Source organism: Pinus tabuliformis, chromosome 5_2 (assembly GCF_031772625.1).
Source record: "Pinus tabuliformis cultivar Carrire ecotype Pingquan chromosome 5_2, CPIR1, whole genome shotgun sequence".
Lineage (NCBI taxonomy): Eukaryota > Viridiplantae > Streptophyta > Pinopsida > Pinales > Pinaceae > Pinus > Pinus tabuliformis.
Genome location: NC_142306.1, coordinates 140,469,182 through 140,493,884, shown reverse-complemented (window position 1 = coordinate 140,493,884; position 24,703 = coordinate 140,469,182).

Sequence of the window (24,703 nt, the reverse complement as noted above, 5' to 3'; positions counted from 1 at the left end):
CATGAGGAGATATGGGACCTTGATGTAGTCAAAACTATTGCAGAGTTTGAGTGTCATGTCAAGGAATTGACCCACAAGTAGCAAAGATTAGGGTCAATAGGATACCAATGACATTGTAATGCTATAGTGTTGGAGTGCCTGACTGTATTAGTCAATTATGGTGCAATATTGTCTGCATGGATGTATATTACCATGATCATCAATAGGGATAGTCTACTAGGAGGCCTTAGAGCCATATTTTCACTACATGTATTTTTTGATAGTATAGATCGTGTGGTCGTATTTGTCTCAGACACAAGTTTTTGTAAAACTATCTACCCGTGTTTTCCATTTTCTCTTATTATCTTGTTCAATGTGTGATGTGAATTGAATTTTATTTACATATGTTTCTAATGTCTATCTAAAACATGATTTTATAATGCATTATTTAATTTGTTTATAATTCTAGGAGTGCGTTGATATTGGATGTAATAAAAATGTCTTTTTAGAAGATGAACCATTGAAAACATTTTTGACATAGTTTTACTTTACACTAAATAAATAGTGTTCAATTGTATTACTATGAGGAGTCAAGTATGACTACTCTAAGGTTGATAAAATGAGAAATAACATTAGAGAAAAGTTTGATCGCTGTACTATACTCAGTTATATTATTGGTGGAGCGGTCGATACATATCCCTTGTAAACTCACTAACTCGCCATTAGGAGCATAAACAACCCATGCTACGAAGGGAAGGTTTAGAGTACTATGAATAGAGTCGTCATCATAGAAAACATATGGGTAAGGTAACATCGACATTTTCAAATCAAATCCAAAGGAAAGATTAACAAAGATGGTAGGAAACTCCGAACACACTCAAAACACACTAAACACACCTATAGAAAATATGTACATAGTGACTATACAAAAATGATTTAAGCATAGTATTTTTTAAGGTACAATCCATTCCTAGGTTGTGCCAAGGGAATTACATCAAAATCAACGAGCTCGTAGGCCCCTTTTGCAAGAACATGCTTGACTATGTACATGCCTAGCCAGATTAGTTCGAACTTCCCAGATCATAACTTGTCAACTTCTTGATCTCACAAAAGGATGAGATCACCTATAGAGAAAGAACAAGATTTAACACTCTTGTCATATTGTGCTTTGATATGTCACTTATGGGCCTCACTAGCCATTATGACATCGCGTCGTTTTTCATCTGAACATGCTAGATCTAAGAGACACTCTTCTTCTATGGGAGTGGTTGGGATAACATGGAAAACAAGTTTCAATGATAAAATCTCACATTCTATGGCAAGGATTTCCTCTAGACCATACAACAATTGAATGGGTGTGAATATAGAGGCAATCTAGAAAGAGGTTGGATATGTTGAAAAGGCTATGTAAAGGATGAGGTGCCAATTGAATTTATGGATCCCTATCATGCATTGAAGCAGATTTTTGAAAAATTTATTAATCTCTTCTACTTGCCCATTTTCCTCTGGGTAATACGGAGTTGAGCTGTCATGTTGAAGGCCCAACTTGGCGGTAAGCTCAGACATCATGTGGTTCCCCAAATTCCTCCCATGGTCTGTAAAACTTGCCAATGGTATACCAAACCTAGCAATAAGATGGCGAAAAAGAAAAATTGTAGTTGTTTAACCATTATTATTATATGTAGGCATCGCTTCGGTCAGTTTAGTAAAATAATATATAGCCATAATGATGTATCCATGCCCCATGGCTAAGTGAGGGTAACATGTCATAAATTCAATGTCCCATTTAGTAAAAGGTCCTACAAAGATAACAATATGTAAAGGAGAGGGTGGAGCATGGGTTTTGAGGCTATAAATCTAGCAATAATGGTAGTTATGGACTGTTACAATCCAATTCTCAAACATGGTGAGCTAAAAATAAATAGCTCATAAAAGCTTCTTGATAGTGGCATATCTAGATATATGACTAACACATTCTCTATCGTGGCATTCATTAAGAGCTTTCTCTACCTCCTCATGACTGAGGCACATTCTAAAAACTATATTGATACCATGATGATATAAACTATCACCAATTTTAGTTTAACTTTTAGCCTGGTAGCAAATATGTTGTTCATCAAAGTGAGAAGTATCGAGCCAAAAATTATGGGTCTCGAGATAAACGATAATATCGCCATACCACAAAGTAGATGAATTGATTAGTAACAATGAATCATTAGGAGTGGAATCACCAGATGTGGACTTAGAGTCTGGTGAGGGAAAGTCACAGATCAGTTTGACAAAGACTAGGGACTTCTTGTATTTGGATCTAATGAACTCAAAATCAAACACCTCGAGAATAAAAATCCATTAGAATTACTTGACTCGAGAAATTATCGTGACAAGATATATGTCATTAGGTTCCAATCATAGACAACCATATTCTCCTGAAGCACAATGTAGTGGCGAAACCTTTTGGACAACTTCGATAGCTACCAAAGAAAACTTTTCAATGAGTGTATTTATTTTCGGTGTCATTCAAATTTCAACTCAAATAATAAATGTGATGTTAATCCCATAAATAGTCTTCTTGGACTAACACCATGGAGATGGTAATCATAGTTGCAGTGAGGTACATGAAATAGTTGCGTTGGTATTTAGGTGGATACAACAATGATGCTCGAATGAGGACATATTTCAAAGCATTGAAAGCTTGTTGAGTTGCATCATCCCAATGGAAGGGAACTCCTTTTTCCAACAAATGAGTAAATCATTTAGTGAGCTCAACATAGTTAGGCATGAATCTCCATACAAAGTTAGCCTTCCCTTGGAGGCATTGTAACTATACGAGGGAGGAAGGAGCAGGAAAATGAAGGATTTCTTAAATTTTAAGAAGATCAATGTGGATCCATTGTTTAGATAAAACATATCCAATAAGTCTACCATATTGTACCTAAAGAAACACATTTATGTGCATTTAACCTGATGTTATAATGATGAAAACATAGAAAAATTGCCCTAAGATGCATCAGGTGATCCTCACACCATTTGGAATGAGTAGGTAAATCATCGAAATAAGGTTTCAAAATGTGTTTTATATCATGAAATGCATAATTCATATCTCACTGAAATGTGGCATCGAAATTCTCTAGATCGAATGGGAGCTTACGACAAACGAATGTGTCCCATGGAAAAATAAAAGTAGTTTTATGTTGGTCCAACAGGAGAATATTGATCTCATTATAGCTAGAAAAACCATCCATAAATGAAACGATTTCAATTCTACCACAACCATCAATAATCAAGTCGATAAATGGTGTTGAATAGTTTTTCTTAGGACAAGCGTGATTGATATCTCGATAATTCACACAAACATGTATTGTACCTTTTTTTTCATTATGTTCAAAACCGAATGAGTAAGAGGAACTGGGCAAATGAAACTAGCTCAGAGAAGTTTTTCAAATTCTTCTTATATAGTAGCAACCTTTTTTGGATGTACTGGATGCAAGCATTATCAAATAGGCTTAGCATATGGATACGTTTTGATTTCTTATAAAACTATATTTGGAACTACACCTAGAATTTATTCATATCACGAGGAATAAACATCCCATAATTCTTGAAAGAGGTATTTATAGGTCTTGATCTCATCATTAGGGCAAAATGCACCAAAGTGTACATTTTCAAGAACACCGGGTTTAATTGAAATATCAAGAGGAATGGTCTCTTTGATATTCGACAAGTTATTATTAGAATCTACACCATGTATGGAAATGGAATCTTTGAATGTGATTATAATATTGGGTAAATACATATAATTAAGGTTGCTATCAAGAGTTTCCAATAATGAGGAATGATGATGATTATCTTCCCAATGTGCCTCATCTGACATCATGATCTCCATTGTGCTATCATTTGGTGGGGAATGAATCGAGAAAATAGTCAGAGGAGGAACTGAAATCCTGGTAATGATAAACCCAATTTAATAGAGAAATGAAATGAGAATATATTGAACAAGATGAAGAGATGTATTCGTATTCAATATTGATAGGGATGAGCGGAATACGGTCAACAAATGCATCAACATTAGAAGATTAGGTACTATCCATGGATAAGTAAAATAATAAATCGTATTAATAGGGGAAATTGGATTGGTAATCTTTGTAGGTGGAATGAGAAAAGGAAGTGTAGGACGAGGAAGTGAAAAAGTTCCCATTAGGGAAGAATCGTTAAGCAATACCACTTTGACATGTCGATAAGATTGTGGGGATTCACCCATAAGTGGAACGCTTCTATTGATTTTAGAATTTTTGGAAAACAATTCCAGTTGGTCTATGGCCCCGATGACCCCTTGAGGAGGGAAAGAAATAATTTGAAAATACATATCTCATTGCCCTGATGATGGACTCACCTAGCTAGTCCCAAACGTTGGTTTCATAAAGTGTTCACAGGTTTTTCCACTAACATAAAATTTGAAAATAGGTTGAAACTACGGCAGCCTTGGCATAAGCCCATGTACATCTCAGTAGAAGATTATAATCCAATGATCCTTCTATCACTTCAACTTCTACTGCAACTACTTTACAAACTAATTCAACTTATAGTGAATTTAAAATCCCATAGGGCTTGTAGCATTTTACATCAAAGGTTTTGAGAGTGGTGGATGACTGACTCAGCTGTGGAGAATGAAGAGCTTTCCAATGTGAAACAGATATGATAGAGGTTGAAGCACCTTCATGAATGATTGTTCAATGAATATTTTTACCTCGAACAAGAACCTAGATCATAAATGCTAGTTGAGGTGGCATTTTTGGAGTATAGCTCTCATGGCTAAGGAAAAAAAAGTTTCAATATGAAGGATCAATTCCCCCAATAGTTGCGAGAAAGATTTCTTTTAAGTAGGACAAATTTGTAACACATCAAGAGTCAACGTAACAGAGGTTTCTTGAGCTAAATATTCAAATATGATATAATTTTGGGATACTGTTGCATGAGGATTAAATGCTAATTTATGGATAACTCCATTAGGAGGCTTAATGGTGAATTAAACAGGCATCACAGGTTAATCATTAGTCTTTCCTTTTTGAGGAGGTGAAATCCCATAATACTTGTTCCTTGTAGCGAGCAAAACATCACTCTTCTGTTTGGTGGAAGAGAATGTCATGACTTGGGAAGAGGAAGATGGATCACACGTAACTGTGTGTATCTCTTTATTAAAAAAGGGATCTGTGAGTATGACAGGTGCGCTAGATGAATATTTTAAGAATTGGTTAAGTTCTGCATGATGTGGGCAGTCCATAGTAAAATGTTCCTCATTACAAATTAGGCATAGGTAAGAAGGTTTACATTTTTCCTTAGAACAATAATTAGTTCGTTGGTCTTGCAAAGAATTATCTTTCTTCTTTTTTCATTTACCTTTGTTCTTCTTACTTCCTAGTTGCTGAGAATTTCCTTTCGTGGATTGAATGATATTAATCTTGGTAGTACTCGTAGAATTAACGAAAGGCAGGTTTTGATAAATCACCATAGGAGATGGATCAGAGAGTTTACTCACTGTCTAGGGACTAGCTAAACCAATCATGCCATCAATGGCATGTGATTCTTTAGTAGGAACACGAGGAATAATGGTTTGAGATCTCACAATGTTGGCTATTTAATCATAAAGCATGTGAGACTCAATATATATCAAATCGATATAATAAGCATGAGAAATAAATTTTCTCTTCAATAAATACTCCACCTTTAGCAACATATTCAGCTATTGGTGCCAACAAGAATTTGGTGAAAACACAACTAATAATTTATTGGGAACATAAGTATTAACCAGTTGAACCTGATGCCTCCACTCATGAATATGATCTGATATATGGCTGGATTCAAATTGTTTGAAATTGGTTAGGCATTGAGTTCTAGCTTCATAAAGAATCGATAATCAGAAGTGAGTTAGAAAAGTAGTCTTTAAGGAACTGAGGTTGTTAAAGAAAGCTCATGTTAATTAGATATACCACTTATCTAACAGAACAGTAAGAGTTATCTGGAAGAGATATAAATAGATATAATCACGATTTAAATAATTCAAGGAGCACCATAAATGATATGTCATCACGTAGGTAGATCGATCTTCCCTAGGATTCCCATTATGTTTTGGGATATGACTCGTTCATTTTGCAGGATTAATTGGCTACCAAGGATAGTGAAAAATAACATCATTTGTGAGTCAAGTTGAATCTAGAAGTTCAAGAGTTGCAACGAAAGGAGGCTACCTATTAAAGTTGACCTGGGTAGGTTTACCTTGAGGATACATGTTAACATTAGGTTTTGGATACCCTGGATATGATTGAATAGGCTCAGCCACAAGAGTTTTCACTCCTGGGTATGGTGGATTTTGGTAAATAGAGTAAGCATAAGCAGCCTGCTAAAGATAAGGATAACCTTGATGTGTTTGAAATGACTACATTTGAAGCTAGTGACCTTGATAAGGTATTTGGGGGATGCGATTCTGACAAACAAGAGCTTGCAGAATGCCTTGGTATGAATGCCCATAGGGATTTTGGAACATTCCTATATTAGGTTGACTAGTTTGGGCCTATTCCATACTATGTACAGGTTGTTTTACTTGCATATAAAATGAATACTGACCAAATTTTTGACCTTAAAGAGGGTGAGAAATTGGGATTTGAGACATCCCAGATATTCGTGGAACAAGTTGCATTTGGGATGCAGCCTAGAAAGGTTTACAGACTTGAGCAAGAATTTTGGCAGATTGAAGTATAGGGGAAATAGGTTGACAAGTTTGAAATTGAGTTGAACCAAGTTTAATGGGGAGTGTGGTTTATTAAGTATGAGATGATATTCCTAGGAAAGGAGGACTGATAAGACTTGAATAGGTATGAGCACCAAATTGTTGCATTTGATTAAGAAAAGGATAAATTTCATCAATAGTTTCCCCCCTGGTGGCGGATAAGGAGTATACATAGGTAATTTCCCCCAGGAGGAGAGCACCTAGTAAAGGTGGAAGAAGTTATTGTGTATGTCCAATTTCACTAACAGGTTGACCATATCATTGTTTCAAATATGGTTGGGACACAATAGGTGAAACAAGTAGTGGAGTGTTCATTAGAGAAGATCTAGATGAAATTCGAGATGAGGATGGAGAAGGGGAAGTCCATGGGTTGGTTGTGGTGCTGGAAAAAGTTCTAGATAAATACTAATAACCAGGTGGCAAAAATGGACCACTGTACAAGTGTATTTTCACTAGATTTGAAGACATAGAAGTAGATGCAACTTTGGTAGACTAAGTCATAATGGTAGACATAGGTTGAGAAACTAATGTTGATTGAATCATGGTTGAACATCCCAAAGAAATAGGTTGAGGGAAACTCAAAGGTTTTCTAAAACAAGGGATGCTAGACAAAGGATCTTGTATGGAAGTATGATGAAGAGGAAAAGGGTGGCCTAGATAAATATGAGTCCCTCTCAAATGGATAGGAGAGGAGGGTAAAGACTCTTCTTGGGAAATCTCCTCAAGAGTCAATAAATCAGGACAAAGTTCTTCACCATTTGGACCAATATGTAAAGGTTGTTGTGGCTACGTCAAAGGTGTAAGAAGACAAAGAGAAGGCCCTGAAGTAATAGGTTGAGTTAACTGAGGCTCCTCCAGTTGTATAATGTCAATATGTAATGTTTCTAAATTTGAAAATTCAAGTTCAATAACCTCAGGTAGTAAAGTCTCAAGTTTTTACATTTTGGCTGTGTTAGAGTCACCAATAGTTAATGATGTGATCTCAGGATCAATGCTTATAAGAAGGGAATATTTTGGTTGATTCACTTCAGATGTACTACTAGAAGGGGATGCTTCCATAGAACTAGTTTGGTAGTTTACATTTTTTTATTTTTCTGACGATGTCGAGGTGTTTGTTGTATATCTAACCCAGAAATATATGATAACAGAGATAACCCAAGAATAACAAGATCAAATATAGATAAATGATTCTTTATTAATCAAACCCTTAAGGTAGGGCAACACCATACATTCACTCCTTAAGGAAGGAGAACACTCCACAAGCCATATGCCTGCTCATACAAGAATACTTCTCTTCATCTCTCCATGTGGAGTCTCTAGCCTCTATATAGGCCTCATACATACAATACCATGCATCATTACCATGGTTTCCTCATACCATCCACTAATACCATGGGCCCATTACATTATTATTAACTACTTGTGGTCCCTTACATGACATGGGTTAACCACCTTATTTATTACTATGGCCCATCCCATTATTACATTATTACCTTGGGTACCTCCCTTGGTACCCCATATTATCCCCCCTAGGTATATAACATTCTACCCCCCTAAGCATGTTTCGTCCCTGAAACATGGGAAGAACACAAATAATAAGATCTACTCAAAAGAGTAGTCCACTGATACCATGCACGTGCATCTAGCCATCCAAGAGAAAGGTGAACCCTCGATCTTGCTGGTGCCTCGCTCACTTGAGATGGAAGTTGACCGTGGCAGCTCTTCTGTGTTGATGTGCAGTGGGTGGATCTTCTCTCCTCGCGATCCGTCATGTGACGACTTGGTTTCCATCTTGATGGTTGTCTCGCTGGGTGATGTGGGTGATGATATGTTGAAGTTTTAACCCACGATGGCTATTTCTTTACTTCACCCTGATGTGGTGCCTGTTGTGGTGTCTTCTTTTTCAATATGACTTCAACCACTGAGCCCTCATCTGATGTATCATCACCTGTAACCTTTTCTTCTGCAGCCTCTGTTTGTGTTTGATTGTTGATCATCAAAGGCTCATCATTTGATGTGTCAGTCCCTTGAACATCTTCTGCTTCAGCCTCCTTGGACTCTACCTGCTTATTAATGGAAATATCCTGTAATGTAATTTTCTTCTTTTTATACCAGAGCTTCAGGAATTTCTTCTGCACATTAATATTGGTAGTACCCACTAATTCCATCCAAGGGTATCGCAAAACAACATCCATGTTATTCGTATCTGAAGCATAAAAATCACCATGAAACACATACTTATCCATAGAAAGCTTCAAATCCTTATAGATTTGAACATCCTTATCATCAACCTGTGTATGTTCAATTTGTTTTGCTGGGACTTGCAATTTTTTTGCCAAATTAACACTAATAAAATTATGTTTACAACTAGGATTGATAGAAACAATGATCTTCTCTTTCTGAATCAATCCATGAATCTGCAATAAGGATATACCAGTAGGAAGTAACCCTTTAGGTTCCATAGTTTCCTTCTTTTCTATAAAAATAAAATCTTTGCTAGGCAATGTGACCTGACGAGCTAACTGGCAAGCCTCCGCCCACGTGGAAGGGTGGTGAAGTAGAACTTGAGCTTTGATGGCTTCTTTAAGACCGAAGATAAAACAATCCTTGAAGAATGTATCTGTGAGACCCCTAGTGCGGAAGGCTAAGGCTTCAAAAGCGGTAATATATTCCTCCACTGTACCAGTCTGTCGGAGCTTAGTGAGACGACCCAAAAAAGAGTCTTCCTATTCAAAGCGATCTAGGCCCGCCATCACAAAAATATTGGCGAAAAATTGAAATGGTCACAGATCCGTCAATATTGCTCAAAATCCCTATTATAACCTGTTTTTAGAAATGGAACAACCATTCTGAATCTTCTCATGTGATAGAAATCCTGATTGAGACACTAGAATTTCAGATCTGCGCTGCTACTCTCCAGGCGTCACCCAAAATTTCTGCAAAAAGAGCTGATTTTAAATCAGCGATATCTCCCTCATCCGGACTCCGATTCGACTGATTTTTTTTTTGAAATCATGTGATTTTTCACAAATATTCCAGATCGACAATTAGATATTGCAGATCTAGCACCAGGACTTCTAGATATGCGCCGCAAACTCGCTGTCCTGAAAATTGTCTGCAACCCCACTGATTTTTAAATCAGCGATATCTCCTTCATCCGGACTCCGATTCAACTAATTTTTTTTTTGAATTTGGGTATTTTTTCACAAGGAATACAGATATGCAATTAGATTCTACATATATAGCACCAAAACGTACAGGTCTGATCTGCAAATTCGCCACCCAAAAAATCCCTGCAAAAAAACAAAAATTTCCACGGTTTGCCCAAGAAAGTGCTCTGATACCAATTGTTGTATATCTAACCCAAAAATATATGATAACAGAAATAACCCAAGAATAACAAGATCAAATATAGATAAATGATTCTTTATTAATCAAACCCTTAAGGTAGGGCAACACCATACATTCACTCCTTAAGGAAGGAGAACACTCCACAAGCCATATGCCTGTTCATACAAGAATACTTCTCTTCATCTCTCCATGTGGAGTCTCTAGCCTCTATATAGGCCTCATACATACAATACCATGCATCATTACCATGGTTTCCTCATACCATCCACTAATACCATGGGCCCATTACATTATTATTAACTACTTGTGGTCCCTTACATGACATGGGTTAACCACCTTATTTATTACTATGGCCCATCCCATTATTACATTATTACCTTGGGTACCTCCCTTGGTACCCCATATTATCCCCCCTAGGTATATAACAATGTTGCCTAAAGAGGTGAGCTAGAAAATATTTGCATCGTACGTTAATAAAAATGGGGTGGTTGGGATTTTTCATCCACAATGGTATACTAATTTTTAGAAATTAACAACAAAAAATAAAATAAAATGGGGTAACTAGGCCTAAATGTTTACCAACCAACTGTGAACTACAATATACAACATTGGAGCACCAAGGATTTACGTATGGGAAGGAAATATCCATGAATGTTGTGTTTGGTATATGAAGATATAAAAGGTGGCGAATTCAGTTACTTAAGGTGGGCTATCAACCTAATGGGGACTTCCAAAATATGCCTAAAGGTATGTAGAAGCACAGTCAGTAGTAGTGTTGTCTAATGCATAATTGTATGATGAGAGCATTCCCATATGCTTGTCATGCTTGGAGCACCATCTGATATACCCAAAGGTACGTGGAGAATGATGTGATACAATCATGTATGTGGAATTGGATATCACACGCAGAATCCAACACTAACAAAAATGATATCTCCCATGCTTAAAGACGTCGGAACACATCTCTAGCCTAGACTTTTAGATGTTTGTGTTAATCTTCCAAATGCTCCTTAGATTGATTCAATAAAATTTAAAGTCTATATTGGATTAAGTTTCAATTTTTAAGGCTCACAATAAGTTCCACCTGAATTCCCCAGACCTAGTGGCCTGGTCTAGAACAACAAAAGAAAAAGAACTTCAAAGTTTTCCTTAGACAAATTAGAGTATTGGAAATAATCCTACTTCATATCTGTGGCAAGCCTTCCTTTCCTCCTTGCTTTTAAGCTCCAATTGTAGCTCCAAATTCTATAATTAGAACCTACACACATGACTAAAACAAGAAAAATAAACCACGATCTATGTAGCATAATCTAAAGCCTCTATTTAGTTAGTCAGACAATAATTGAAATATATGCTTGCAAACATAACATAACACATATAGGAAAATGATATGATCTTTGTATTAATAAAATAGGAGAGAGTATAGCCATAAATAGAATTTTGTCTTTGTAGATGTCTCCCCAAGTTGACTTGTCCTTCCTTGTCACAAAACACACTTCAACACTAACCTTAATGCATGAAAGTGATTAACCCTTAGCTTCAACCATCAATATTAGGGTATTATGAATCTCCAAAAGCTAACCCAAACCTTATGGGAGGAAGTAAATTTAAAGGATATGTGTGGTAGATTAGGAATTGTTATCCATTTACCAATCTAGGCTTGAGATTGACTTAATAAGGGAATATGAAGTCTAGGGATAAGAGGCGAAGACTCCAAGATAGGGTCATATGGGATTCAAGCTATTATCCATGGAAAATAGTTAAAACTACGTTGGATTATTTTGGAAGAGGAGGCATTAGAAAGTTTTTTTAATTTTCCAAATTTCTAGAATCGGTGCACCTAGAAAAAGGAGCAACAAGTGCTAATCAATGCTCGTGTCTAAGAGTGCAACATGCAATGAACGGAGGAGGCCAAGAGTAAAGGTATCACTTTGGATAAAAACAATGTTTTTGAGTAATTTGTCAAGAAACTTAGAATTTTTTGAGATGATATGCTTAGCGATTTGTGGAGCGATTGTGAGAAAGTGTAGAAGGATTTTGATTGATCCAATTTGTAGGAATTTTGAGTTGATGTGAAAAAATGGCCTATAAAAAGGAGAAGACTCATCTACTTGCTACGCAGTTGATATGTAAGGAGAGACACATGGAATATAAACCACCATTTTTATCGTGATCTCTTATCTTCTATTTCTTGCAAGCATGTCATATTGAATAATCAAATATAGAAACAATCAAAATAATACCTCTATGAAGTTCAGGGGAGGTTATCTCATCTGTACAACTCAATTCATATTAGCATGATATAATATTGATAAGAATATCGAATCATGCATAAACATCATGATCACAACAAGAATGCATCCAGAACACATACACAATAGACATGCATGCATGACCATGTACATTTAGCACATCTAGTCCAAGAGTTTAAAACTGGAAGCTCTAATACCACCCTGTAATGCCTCCTCCCACATTTACCCAAATTCACAAGTTGACCAAGGTAAACATGAGAAGAGTTTCACTATGGAATGACCCCACCTCCAAATTCTAGTTATGGAAGTGGATATGACACATTGATAATTTATAAACATTCCTTAAGAGAACTAGATCACCCAAAAGTCATTCCACAACCTTTGATGATTGGATCTTGAGCTAGAACTAGTTTTTCACAAGGTTAACCACCAAGTGCACCCACAACATAACATGCATGTGGTTATGAGGCTATGACTGCGCTCATAAGTGTGCCTCTATTCAATTATTACCTAAATTTCCCTATTAAGTGCTAGCGGTTCTCAGATTCGAGCCACTATTCTAGGCTAGTGTCCAATCCACTTCCCAGAATTGCCTGTAACTTTCCATAATCATAATTAGCATGTCAACAATGCCAAAGATTCAAACATGAAGCAAGAAATTTCCCTAGACTACCTAATACACATCAAACATTTCATCAAACATATGGTAAACGTAGAATCTATGAGTCATGAATTCATATATGATAATAAACTTTTCATTTTCATATAAGAATCACCAAGAATGCTTGAAGCCCTATCTAGATAGATGAAATAACACTTGTTATCCCATGCATTTATCAACAATTAAAAACTTATCAAAACATGTTAAGAGTCATATACATAACACATCATATAAGCAACATATATCCAACAAATAACGATAATAGAAACTAAGGAAAATAAACCATAATATTAACATGGTAACCAATACAAGTGCGCATAGATCACAATAGGAAAATAAATTTTATTAGGATATAAAAGTTCCAACCAAGTCAGGGACTTCCATGTACCACCCAACCATAGTTTGGGTTGGACAAAATCTCTCTTTCATCCAATCACCCTCATGCTATATTCCAAGCAGTGTTGTGAGATATCATGGGATAAACCAAAACAAAATCATCCAGGGCTTCTAGAGGCCAAACTTCCTCAACCCTCAAACATAGTGATCTCAGCTATATGGTCCAAAAATCACTAACATCAACCAAATCAACCTCTACCCAGTTTATCGAAGGCTTTAAGAACTAGTAACTCAACCCACAACCTTATAAATCTCTAGAACATTTGTTTCAGTTATGACTCTACGAATTAATAACTCAACCCATAAGGGCTCCATAGTGTTTGCCCCAACCTATGGCTCTAGGATCTAGTAACGCAACCCAAACTATTTTAGGTCTTCCAAAGTGTTTGTTCCAACCCACATTTGTAGGCAACCTAACCACCAATCAAAAAACAAAGTGGGAAACCCACAACACCATGGTTATATAGGAAATGGTAAGGAAAGCCTAAAACCACTACCAATCCAGGAAAATCTCTATGCCAATGAAAAAACATGACTAAGGAAACACATGCATATACCATGCATCCAAAAATCAACAAGGAAATCACACATGCAACATGTTATCTCCAAATCAATCTAGTTGTAGCTGCGCATCCAATAATATCCTTGCACTTCCTTGATTCCCTCTTCTTTCTTTCTCCAATCCAAGTGAATATCCAAGTGAGACCATAATAGAAACCATGGAAAATCAATGATAATATCAAAATGATAACCAGTAAAAGTGCTCATAGATCACAATAGGAAAATAATTTTTATTAACGTATGAAAGTGTCAGCTAAGTCAAGCAGTTTCATGTACCACCCGGCCATAGATTTGGTTGAATGAAATCTCTCTTCCAGCCAATCACCCATGCACCATAGTCTAAGCATGAATGTGGGATATCATGGGATAAATAAAATCAACTAGGGTTTCTAGAGGACAAACGACCTCAACCTTCAACCATAGTGATCTCACCTATACTCTAGAAATCACTAACATCAACGAGATTAATCTCTACTCAATTTGACCAAGGCTTCGGGAACTAGTAGCTCAACACACAACCTTCTATGTCTCTAGAGTGTTTGTTCCAATTATGGCTCGAGGAACTAGTATATCAACCCACTAAGGGATCCAGAGCATTTTTCCCAACCTATGGCTCTAGGAACTAGTAACTCAACTCAAAATATTCCAGGGCTTCCAGAGAACTTGTTCCAACCCATAATGATAGGAAAATAGTATCGATATAGGAAAATATCTATGCCAATAACATGACATAACCAAGAAATCACATCCCATCATCTCCATGTGCTTTCCTGTTTTTCTTTTCTTTCTCTCGCTAATCAAAGTGAATACCAAAGAACCGAAAGCATTCTCCAAACTTCTCTAAGTGTGCAAGAGTATGAGAGAATGAGAGAATGGAAATGAGAGAGACAGAAACTAAACCGGTAAAAGATAAACTAACGAAAGTTGTGAATTGATTCTCAGAAGCCTTTCTATCATTGAGTTCTCTATTTTTTACATTTTCCTTTATTTTCCTCTAATTTCCCTTGCATGAAAATATGTGTCTATTCACCTTCCTTTTATCCTATTTTCCTTTATTTTTATAATTAAATGCCAATTATTGCCTCTTTTCCTTTTCCACTACCTTTATCGATTTCCATAGACATTATTAACCCATAAGTGATACACACTATAATTTTTTTCGCAACATTTAGCTTGGAATATCTATCCCATGACCTTGGTCTTATTTTATTTACATGGAAATCAACCAGGGGTTGTTACACACACCTATGTCAAAAACACCATATAGAATGAGCATCCATAAACTTATGGAATTAAAAATGTAGGTATAATAATTATTGGATAAAGGTTATAGAAAACTAAGTGCTTACCCTAGTGATCCCCACTATTGTTTGTTAAAAAGAAAGATGGGGCTTTTAGAACGTGCATAGAGTATCAACAGTTTAATAAACTGAATATTAAAAATAAATATCCTCTACCGCAAACAGATGGTCTGTTTTATTAAATATTTAACTGAAAAATCAACCTACAAACCTCTATATACAGAGGTGGAAGGGGACATAAAGGACCCATTAAAAAGGAAAAATGTTGAAAATGAACTTGATAAGTGTGAACATGAAATTGAAAAATCTAAAAGTGGAGAACATTATGATAACACATCTCCAAAAATAGCAAAATCAAGGAAGAAGAAGAAAAAAAAGACTCTAGTGAGAGTTCAAAAATATAAGAACACATACCTTTGATGGAGAAAAAGAAGAAGAAGTTGAAGCCTGGTTATTGAACATCACAAAATATTTTCAAGTATGTCATTACTTCGACAATCTAAAGGTGATACTAGGGTTATACCAATTACAAGGTAAGGATGCACTATGTTGGGAGGAAGCGAAAACAATACACAATATTGATGAAAAGATAGTCACCTAGGAAGAATCTCAAAAACACTTCAAGGAAAATATCTAACTGAAATATATTACAATGATCAAGCTAAAGAATTCCATGACTTGAGGTTGGAGACACTGAGTATGGATGAGTTTGTAGAGAAAATTACAAACCTCTTAAGATGGGTTCCATACATTAAAAAGGAAAAAGTGAAGGTGTAGGAATTTATGAACTATGTTCCACTTTCACACAAGGAAATGATTGAATTTGAAAATCAAAAGACCATGGATGAAGCAAAATAGGATATTTTATCCATAGTCGAAATAGAAGAATGAAGGATCCAATGCTTGGTCTAACAAAGAAAAAGGTAACTTTGGAACTTTGGAACTTTAGGTAAGAAGCCAAAATTTCTTTATTCTTAATAATTTTGGAAGAGGCAATCGATGAAAAGGGTTTAATTTGAATAACTAGTCAGAGTTTGGATAGTTTCAAATAGGTTTCAAACAAACTAATATAAAACTAAAGGGATGAATGGCGGAAGAGAAACACGACCACTAAAATGTTGGCATTCTAAAGAACCCCATCTATTGAGGAATTGGACATACAACACCATATTAGTTAAAGAATTTCAAGTTGTACAAGGTGAAACCACAGTAAATGACGTAGAAACAAATGTACAAAAGACAAATGCTGCTCTAGAAGACAAACAAGTAGAACACCATTCAACCATGATCAAAATTTAAGGTATTACACTAGACCAACATGTATCTTCTTTAGATGATGGAGGGGCTAGTATTAATTATTTTAATACAAGTTGTGGACAAATGAAAATTCAATGACAAAAAAAAATAAAAAATCATGGTTGTTTTAGCTAACTACAAGTACAAAAAGAAGATAACTAACTGAGTAAAACATTGTCATATAATTAAATGAATGTAAAATAGAATTAAATATGAACATACTACCCTTAGGTCCCTATGACCTATTGATAATAATGGATTAGTCGGAGAAAAGAAAATATGTAATAAATTGCTTAGAAATGAATGTTATTTATGTAACTAAGGAAGGAAATCTGCAAGTGATTAGAGACATGCATTTATCTCCACAAGACAAATTTCATTCCTGCAACTTAAAATATTCTCTTGAAAATGGTGTAAACTATTTGCTTTTCAAGTAGAAGAAAACATATAGCAAACATAAGATAAAACTATATATTATCTAGTTGTAAATATAGAATTTAAGGATGTTTTCCTTGAACAAATTCTAGGATTACTACTAAGAAGAAACATATACTTTACAAGTGACTTGTTACCAAGACCCACACCTTTTTTAAAACAACCATATAGATTGAAAATGAATAAACTTATGGGATTGAAAATGTAGCTACACTAATTATTGGATAAAGTTTATATCAGACCAAGGGTTTTCCCTCAAGGAGGCCCAATGTTGTTTGTTAAAAAGAAAGATTTTTGACTTTCAGAATGTGCATAGATTATCATTTGTTGTATAAAATAATAATTAATAATAAATATCTATTACCCAATATATATGATCTATTTGATCAAGTCAAAGTGGGGGAAATCTTTTCATATATAGACCTTAGATCAGGTTATCCTCAGTTAAGGATCAAAGATAAGGATATACATAAGAGGACATTGAGCATAAGGTATGCACACTATGATTTTGTTGTACTACCCTTTGGTATTACCAATGCAACTTCTAATTTTATGTGTCTGATGAACAATGTGTTTACATAATATACAGACAATTTTGCACTATTTTTCCTTATTGATATTCTAATATATTTGAAAAACCATGAAGAACATGAAGAATATTTAAGAATAATGGTGTAGATCTTGAGAGAGAAAAAATTGTATGTAAAGAGAAACAAGTGTGATTTTTATAAAGAGAAAATTCAGTACTTGGGTCATGTTATCTCTAAAGAAGGCATATATGTTGATCTTGAAAAGGTTAAGGCCATTTTCTGGGTTGTAACTAAGGATGTAGCAGATATTATACCTTTCGTCGGAACTACAAGTGATTATAGAAGATCTATTGAATGATTTTCTGAATTATCATATATCGTCACTTCTCTACAAATGGAGGGAGTGAAATGCAATTGGACAACGAGGTGTCAATATATTTTTGATATATTAAAACAAATATTAACAATATCACCAATTTTAAACATTTATGCTCTAGAAAAATACATTGTTGTGTGTACAAATGCATGCCTTGAGGGGTTGCGTGGTGTATTGTTGTGATAAAATGATGCAATTTCTTATGAATTAATAAAATTGAAGCCTTGTGGGAAGAATTATGTTTTTCACGACTTGAAATTAACTTCTGCTAAATATGAATTAAAAATGTGAAGAGCTTACATCCTGTAGAGATAATAGGTTATGGAAAGATAATTGGTTATTAATGCAGGAGCATGAGGCTTGAAGACAAAAGACTTTTAATTTTTATTCCAAAAATACAAAAAAAGTTTACAAGCAACGGAGTGGAATCCTTTAGATGTCACTTTACAAAGATTTATAGATAGGATTTCAGCTAGAATTCAGGGATTTGGATTATCTTGTAATAAATTCAAGTAGTTAGGCTTAGTTGAGATTCTCGAGGAGAATATCATGCAAATTAGATGTTATCTAGGATTAGGCAGATTCGATCCATTGATTTAGGATCTGGTTGTTGTATGTGTAGATATTTATGTAAGTTTTTAATTAGTGTTATGGGATTTGGCTATGGAGGATTGGATTGTAAAATTTTGAATCTCTCTGTGTCTCTGTGTATTCTATTCATGAATGGTCAATCCCGGAGGTTTTAATTTCCTTTGATATATTTATGATTTTTGTTGATTTCCAGTTTGAACCACTAGAATTAGAGTTTTGTATAATCTTGTGTTATCGCATCTAAATCTTCATTCGCTGTGCATTGAAATAACTTGGATATATTCTAAATCATAGATTTAGTTAGTGATATCCTAAATATGGTAGATAAGAACTAAACTTGGTGGAAGTACTAAATCTTGGCAGAACGAGGAAAACCTGATAAGTTTGCGAGAAACCCAAGAAAGATCTGAATTGTCCGATTGACATATCCAATAGATCTAATGGTCATCACGTGCCAACAAGCATAGGCATTAGTCAAAATAGAAAAGTGGTCTTCGTTGGTGTAAGCTATATCTCGCGCAGTCTCAAGGTGGTAAGTGGTATTTTGAAAATTCACGCGATTAGATTTAACGACCGACATGTAGCACGAGAAAACCACTTTTCTCACGTGCTCTTGGCTTGTTATACATCATGCAAGATTCCATGCGATATCACATGACAGCCATTGGATCAAGCAGGATTGATCAACGGTGGAGATCGGCAAGCTACTTGGTGAATGGGTGAAGCAATAACCATCAAATTGAGGAATGAGATCGACGACAGAGATTTAATGTGCTAAAGGTTTGGAATGGCCGACGAGATGATATTATGAACCAAGGTTTTAATTCCTTTTGATTCTATGGAAAATCTAAATGTTTGCCAAATAATGAGTAAAATAAACAATTCTGCTATTTTAGAAGAATAACTAAAATTGGAGGTTGATGACTGATACTCCAATGGAAACCTGAGAAGAAGTACCACTCGATCTTGAATAAATCATTTCTGGTTTTCAATGATTATCCTTAACACCTGCAACCATTCCACCATTAGTGGTATCAGAGTAGCCTACAGACACTGAGCAGGATCTCAAAGATCAGAAAAAGAAATCCAACATGGCTTTCATAGTTGGAGGAAGACATGGTGGTGGTCAAAGAAGAGGAAGACCATTTGAAAATGATGAAGTGTTGGAAGCTATGCAACTTATGCAAGCTAGATTGGCAGTAGTGGAAATGGGAAATCAAGGAGATGCAGATGCTGGAGATGTCAATGAGCCTGAAGTTGAATTTGCAGAAGAAGAGGAACCTGTAGAAGTTACTCCTGAAATGAGATTCTTTAAATTAGTGTTGGGATCCACATCTAAATCCAGACTCGAGGGTTCAGTTTATACAGGAGGTTCAAACCTTGAGGAGTTGATAGACTAGATTAATGACATGGATAAATTCTTTAATTACAAAGAAATGAAAGAAGGAAAGAGACTGAAATTTGTTGTCACAAAATTGAAAGGACATGCAACACTTTGGTGGGATGGAATGCAGGCAGAAAGAAGGAGACTTGGTAAGCAGCTAATTAAAAAGTGGAACAGGATGGTGGCAAAGTTGAGAGGTAAGTTTTTGCCAAGTGATTATCAACTTTCATTATGTAGACGTATGTAGAATCTTAGACATAGGTCATTGACAGTGAAATAATACACAGAGGAATTTTAAAAAGTGAGCATAAGAGCTAGAAAGATTCAAGATATAGATGAGAAGGTTGCAAGATACATAAATGGTTTCAGAATGGAGATCCAAGATGAGATAAGTGTGTTGTTTCCTAAAACAGTAGAAGAGGCTTATCAGATGGTATTGAGGGTTGAAGAAAAACTCATGAGGAAGCAATTTTCCAGAAGTAGAGGTACTTTCCAAGGAAGAGGAAGTCGAGGTGGTAGAGGATGATCTACAACAACTAGAGATGGAGCTAGTAGCAGCTTGAATCAACATACACCCACAAAACGTGATGCAAGTCATAGAAGGAGTTTTTTTAGAGGAAGAGGAGGCAAAGGCAGAGGAAGAGAAATCAGATGTTATAGATGTAATAAGGTAGGACATAGAGCCTATGAGTGCCCATAAAACGTAGGGACAAATCAAAGAAATGTAATTGTTGCTCAGACTGAAGAGGAAGCAACAAAGGTGCCACAAGAAGAAAATGTACCAGAGAAAGGGGAATGCTTGGTAGTTAAAAAAGTTTTGTTAAAGCCATCAAAGGAAGTTGTTGAACCAACACAAAGAAAGACTTTGTTCAGGACTATGTGGAGGGTTCAAGGAAAATGCTGTCAAATGATAATTGATAGTGGCAACACTGATAATTTTGTCTCTACAGAAGTGGTGGAAAAGTTGAAATTAAAGACAAAGAAACATCCAACACCTTACAAGTTGTCATGGCTTCAAAAAGGGCATCAGTTGTTAGTGATTGAACAGTGTGAAGTGGAGTTGCAGTTGGGCAAATACAAAGACAAAATTCTTTGTGATGTGATGCCTATGGATGTGTGTCACATATTGCTAGGAAGACCTTGGCAGTATGACAAAGGAGCTATGCATGATGGGAAAAAGAACACATACAAATTTGGTAAAGATGGTATTAATCATACATTGCTACCTATGGAAGAAGAGGATGGATCAAGAAAATCTGATCCAAAGACTTTATTGCTGAGTGGAAAAGAATACTTGCAGCAGATTGAAGAGGATAAGGTAAATTTTGTATTGATTTGCAAACCCAAGGTAATAATTACTTCCGCTAAAATGTCTGTTTTGCTAATATAAATTCAAGAGATGCTGGAGAATTATTGTGATATCATTGTAGATGATTTGCCTAATGAGTTACCACCCATTAGAAAAATCAGTCATCATATAGATTTGATTCTAGGGGAAAATCTGCGAAATAAAGAAGCTTACAGGATGACTCCCAAAGAAAATGAAGAAATTAGAAAATAGGTTTAGAAATTCTTAGATAAAGGGTTGATTAGAGAGAGTTTGAGTCCTTGTGCAGTGCCAATAGTGTTGAGTCCAAGGAAAGATGGAGGCTGTTGAATTTGCACTGATCCAAGAGCAATCAACAAAATAACAATTAGGTACAGATTTCCTTTACCTAGAATTGAAGATTTGATGGATTGTTTAAGTGGAGCAAGATATTTTACAAAGCTGGATTTAAAAAGTGGGTATCATCAAATAAGGATTAGAGAAGGTGATGAATGCAAAACTACTTTCAAAACAAATGAAGGACTGTATGAATGGATGGTAATTCCTTTTGGGTTATTAAATGCTCCTAGTACATTTATGAGGATTATGAATGAAGTTTTGAAAGAATTTATTGGTAAATTTGTAATAATATATTTGGATGATATATTAGTTTACAACAGATCTAAAAAGGAACATATGAGACATCTGAGTTGTGTCTTATAGAAGATGCAACACGAAAAGTTACTACTAAATTTAAATAAATGTTCATTCATGAAGGAAGAGTTGGTATATTTAGGTTTTCTGTTTTTGTTGATGGATTAAAGATGGATCCAGAGAAGATAAAGGCAATCATAGAGTGGCCTTCACCTAAAAGTGATTTTGAGGAAAGAAGTTTCCATGGTCTTACTAGTTTTTATAGAAAATTCATAAGGAATTTTGGCAAGATCAATGCTTCTATTATTGACACTATAAATAAGGATAAACAACCATTTAAATGGACTGTTGAAGCAGAAAAGAACTTCTGGCTGCTGAAAATAAAGATCATTGAAAAACCTATTTTAATTTTCCCTTATTTTAATAAACCTTTTCAAGTGAAATGTGATGCTAGTGGAGAAGCTATTAGCACTGTTTTAAGTTAGGAGGACAGACTTGCAGGTTATTTCTGTGAAAATCTGAATGAGTCAAAGAAGAAATATTCTTCTTATGATAAGGAATTTTATGCAGTTGTGTAGTCATTGAAAAAGTGGAGACATTACTTGATGTCTAAGGAGTTTATACTTTATTCAGACAATCATGCATTACAGTACATTATGAAACAGCCAAAGCTTAGTCAGAAACATGCAAAATGGGTAGAATATCTTCAAAGTTTTAATTTTGTATTAAAACATATAAATGGCCAATCAAAAAATGTAGTAGTTGCCTTAAGCAAAAAAAGTTTTCTAGTTCAGGAAAGTCAAATTCAAGTGTTAGGTTTTGATTTTCTTAAGGAATTGTATGAGAAATATTTAGATTTTAAAGAGGCATTTGAAGCTTGTAAAAATCCTATTTTTTTAGACAGAAGTAAGTGGCTAGATTTTCTCTTGCAAGAAGGATTGTTGTTTAAAAGAAATCAGCTATGCATACCAAATTGCTCTATGAGGGAAAACTTAATCAAGGAGGAACATAGTGGTGGACTTGGAGGACATTTTGGTGCAAATAAGACTTATGAGCAATTGAATTAGTTTTATTTTTGGCCTATGATGAGATTTGAAGTGGAGAAGTATGTTAAAAATTGTAAAGTTTGTCAGTATACAAAGGGAAGAAGCGAAAACACAGGTTCGTATATTCCATCACCTATTCCAGATAGACCTTGGGATATGGTAAGTATGCTTTTTGTTTTGGGTTTTGACACAGCAAAACCACGTCTTTTCCAAACCCCGCATGTAGCCTATGAGTCAGGCCCACATTTTCATCGGAAGCGCTATTATAAGCATAATTCACATAACAACTGCAACCAAACAAACAACTAGGAATACAAAACAACCCATCAATGAGCATTGGTCCCACTTGGATGCATAAAATCAGACCTCAAATAGAATTAAACTTGCTTGATAATTCATCAGTTCCATCTTTTCCACAAACCTTATCGGCGTCATTCTCCACCGTCGATTTGCTACTCAATCCGACGGTTTACACTTCACCCGATCTGACCAAATAGTTCGCTCAAACTCAACCGTTCAATCAACCCCACTTGATCTAACGGTTGACATCAATATCGGGTGGACCACTTGCATGATGGTTACCCGCTTGATAAAGCAGTTTTATCTCTCTTGCGGCGTGCTACGTGTTGATTCATGAGTGGAATCAGGTGACTACCCTAATTTCCACTTACCACTTTTTGGCCATCTAATATTCCGCTTACTGATTATGGAAACTACCTTCCACTGATTAGCGCCTGCACTCCTATGTGATGTGATGACAGTAGATCTCCTTCGATCAATAATCACAACATTCTCACGATTGTAGACTTATGACGTGTTGACCTATTTACTGTGCTATTGACGGTTAATCTGAGCCGTCCATCCTTTAGTTCAAATGATACAATTTAATCCTCACCATTCTTTTTCCCTTCACAGTTTCTTTACCATCCTTTTGGAATTTGGGAAAAGTTTGTGTTTTCCGTTATAGAAGATATTCTCAATCTTCCTCCGTCTATTGTTAAACTCAATTACGCTCACTTCCTGCTGATCCTTCCATCAATTCAACATGGAATCCCGATTTCTACATGCCTTTACAGATGGTTTATTAAACAATTAAATGCGGATTCTGTAAAGCAAAATTCCATCAGACATTCATGCTATTCAACACAGGATTCCATAGTATTTCTTAGGTTCATAGTCAATAAACCATAAGGTTATTAAAACACATATAGATACAAATTCTCACACATAATACATAAAAATTCACACTATTTTCTATTATAATATTTACAAGGAAACTGTCACATTCAACTGATTCAACTCTGTTCCATAAAATCCATCTACTGTTATTTCGAACTCCCCACACTTGTTCTTACTATTCTCTTAGCTCTCTAGCCTTAGCTAGCCTCTATCTAATCTCTGGCTAACCTCTTGAATTATTCAAAAGATCATAATTTATACAAGAATGGATTCACAAACAATTTAGTTTAGATCCAACAATCTCTCACTTTCTCCTAAAGTAGCTCTTCAGCTCCACCATTATCTCAAACAAATCCTAAATGAAGCTTTTAAATCCCTCAAATCCTCACTCTTCCTAGGATTACTCAACTATCTCTAAAATGTCTACATTCATAATATATTATCCGTTAATCAAATTTACAATTAAAATCCCCTCAACTCAACCAAACTTAGGAAAATAAATGAAATGATTAAGGGAACCCACTCCCTTTAGTAAATGTGAAATAAGACTCATGGGGCTTATAAGTTTTGAGGAATGCTCCTGCATTAGACTCTCTAGGTTGAAATAATTCATGGACTCCTATT